The following is a 2697-nucleotide window of genomic DNA, read 5'->3' as shown; positions in this document are numbered from 1 at the left end:
GAGATCCGAGAGCGTGGCGAGGGCCGAGAAGGTGAAGTCGCGAAGGGAGACGAGGCGGTTCCTGTCCAAATCTAGGAAAAGTAGTTCCTGAAGAGGTTGGAAGCTTTGCGGGGATAAGGTGTTCACCCTGTTGTCGTTGATGATCAGGTACCGGACGCGTGGGGCTGATGTAAAGCAGGAGCCGAGGCGGGATATCCTGTTGTGAGACAGTCGAACGGTGTGAGCGTCTGGCGTGAAGGCGTCTGTCGGGACCTGCGTCAAGTTACGCCCGGTGTAGTCAACGGTCTTCCCGGCAGCAGTGGACAGCACAGTCAGCACGAACAGGGCAGTCAGCAGGGACCTCATATTCCATGCGTCGTGTCAGGAGTACTGGGCAGACAAGGGATCCCTGTGACCAGGAAGGAGAAACGAAGTGGATGACAAAGAAAGTTTGCCGATAAGGTTTCAGCCATACACAATTAGAGTACGCCTTTAGCCTGACTGCCAGATCACCGTAGGCTTCCCGGTATCTCTACGGAGCTCGGAGTACTGCCTGCCCGCTCAGGCCCCTTAGCGCACGCCGGTTTTTTAATTTACGGGTCGGCTTCAGTCAGTTCGCCTACAGGACGGCAATACATGTAGTTAGAAAGGCCGGCAGAACGATACAGACCAAAATACACATCTCGAACAGGCCAACGAACGTTTGCCTTCAGAGCGGTTTCCATCTATAACTCCCTCAAACCAGCGACAAAATTAGAAATCACTGAATTCATTCAAACAAGCCTTGAAATCTGACCTCTGACCCCTCTGACCAAAACAAGCAATGACTTACATGTATAGCTAGTATTTCATTTTGCAAACGGATTGATTTTGTTGTTTGTTTTGTTATATTTATTTGATTTACGTATGTAAAAGGCTCTGTAATTCTGATTTTGAGTTGATATTGTTCAACGTATTTTGAATTGTTAATGATTAAGTATTACTCCTATTCTCTTCTTCGCAAGCTCCGAAGAGAACCATGTTTCCCGTCTATTTCACAGACAAACACACACAATTAGGGTAGTGAGCTCACCGTCACAGAGGGTAAAGGGGCGGAATAATTAGTATCAGGGTAGGGGTCACGTGATTGTCTGTTCAGCCGACGGGAAACGAGATTGTTCGATTTTGTGCTTTATGTTGTACAATTTTAACGTTTTGTTGATTCATCTGTTGGATGTGGAGCCAGGGCCCCCTTGGAAATCAGTTGTTTATCAACTGAAGGGGCGACCCTCAAGATTAATAAATAAATAAAATCTAGTATGTCAGGAGAGGTCTATGCTAAAGCTAAGGTCCCAATTACGCCGGTGCCCGTCGGGGATGTAGCCCCGGCTGGCCCCGGCCGGGTTCAGGAGTCGAGCGGGCATCGGCTGTCGTGGTCACAATTAAAAGTTTCCTTCAGTAGCATTTTGTTAGAAATTTTGTCACCCTCTTTGGTCGGTATCCGGCAGGCACCCGGCAGGTACCCAGCAGATTCTCTGCCGATGTCTTGTATTGACCTATACGTAATGCAGAATTCACGTATTTGTTGTTATCATTTGATCTGTCAGGTCACACATTTTACCTGGGTTTACGAAGTACACACCTTTATTCTGTTCATCTGGTCTGTGACGTAAGAAATGTGTCCCGGTGAAATGCCGGCAACCGGAGGGGTACCTCTCGGTGTTCTCACGATGAGGTCACGGCGTCTTTTTGTCAGCGGGTCCCGGGTAGAATTTAACTCAGAATTAAATTCTTATCGGGGCCCCGACGGGCCAAAAAATAGCCCGGTAGCCGCAGAGTGCCCCGCGGGGCCACGTCGGGGTCCCGCCCGAAAGTGGTAAAAAACAGCCCGGGAACTACCCGCCAGGGCCCCTTTTCCCAATTGGGACCTTAGCTTTAGTAGGACTGGGGCCGATACTGGTACTGGTACTTAACTTTATTTGCTTCTTGCCTCAAATTGTCTATGGAAACTTACAGTATATACATTAAAATCAAACGTACATATATACATATAACATAATAAAGAAATTAATTAAAAGTAACTAAATGCAATTTATCAATTAACGTATAAGTAAATCAACTAAATAACATATAAAGGAAATTATAAATCATAAGGTAAGTAGAACACCACGAAACAATCTTATAAACCAATAGTAAAAACAGTTAAAACACTTAGAAGCCGGAAAAGCCGGCCTGGTATCCTGTCCGGTCAGAATTTCCATCATCTTTGCTCCTCCACCAAGTTACGGTGTAAACATTTTTGCTTCAGTGTTTCTATTTTACTATATCTCCTGGATGGCACAGCAAGTCAAACTCATCTACAAGTTACGTCATTTTTACCTACCGATTCTACAGGATTGGGCTGAATGGGCACGGCTCTCTTCCTCTCAGATACAACTGTTGTGTGGTGCCGTCTTGTCGGATAAAAAAATAGTTGGTTGCAACATATAATAGACGTTATAACGTCCTTGATAATTGAATATATTATAATACATTTCCGGACAGCAAACACGCGTCCGCGATAGTGATTGGTCAAAAAACATCGTCCGATGTTATTTTGTCCCAGTTCCCAGTAAATTGTCTGTTACCAAATCGTAAATAGGACAAGTGATTTTTTTCTAACCATGGACATTATACAGAACCTTGTTTCTAACGAAATGTAACTGGGACATGCGCACGTGTCCTAGCTGTTTTACCACC

The sequence above is a fragment of the Branchiostoma belcheri genome, unplaced genomic scaffold (assembly GCF_001625305.1).
Source record: "Branchiostoma belcheri isolate BF01 breed outbred unplaced genomic scaffold, Haploidv18h27 scaffold361, whole genome shotgun sequence".
Lineage (NCBI taxonomy): Eukaryota > Metazoa > Chordata > Leptocardii > Amphioxiformes > Branchiostomatidae > Branchiostoma > Branchiostoma belcheri.
The sequence above is the reverse complement of the archived record's forward strand: the minus strand, read 5'-3'. Positions refer to the sequence as shown.